This window comes from Borostomias antarcticus (genome assembly GCF_949987555.1).
Source record: "Borostomias antarcticus genome assembly, chromosome: 7".
In the NCBI taxonomy this organism is placed as follows: domain Eukaryota; kingdom Metazoa; phylum Chordata; class Actinopteri; order Stomiiformes; family Stomiidae; genus Borostomias; species Borostomias antarcticus.
The window spans coordinates 1,751,612-1,752,199 of record NC_140240.1 but is presented as its reverse complement, the minus strand read 5'-3'; positions in this window follow the sequence as shown (position 1 = coordinate 1,752,199).

Genomic DNA, 588 nt, shown 5'->3' with positions numbered 1-588 from the left:
GAGAACAGTGCTGGGTTAGGGGGGAGAACAGTGCTGGGTTAGGGGGGAGAACAGTGCTGGGTTAGGGGGGAGAACAGTGCTGGGTTAGGGGGAAGAACAGTGCTGGGTTAGGGGGGAGAACAGTGCTGGGTTAGGGGAGGGGGAACAGTGCTGGGTTAGGGGGGGGAACAGTGCTGGGTTAGGGGGGGGAACAGTGCTGGGTTAGGGGAGGGGGAACAGTGCTGGGTTAGGGGGGGGAACAGTGCTGGGTTAGGGGGAAGAACAGTGCTGGGTTAGGGGGGAGAACAGTGCTGGGTTAGGGGGGGAACAGTGCTGGGTTAGGGGGGGGGAACAGTGCTGGGTTAGGGGGGGAACAGTGCTGGGTTAGGGGGGAGAACAGTGCTGGGTTAGGGGGGGGAACAGTGCTGGGTTAGGGGGGGGAACAGTGCTGGGTTAGGGGGGGGGAACAGTGCTGGGTTAGGGGGGGAACAGTGCTGGGTTAGGGGGGAGAACAGGAGAACAGTGCTGGGTTAGGGGGGGGATCAGGAGAACAGTGCTGGGTTAGGGGGGGAACAGTGCTGGGTTAGGGGGGGGAACAGGAGAACAGTG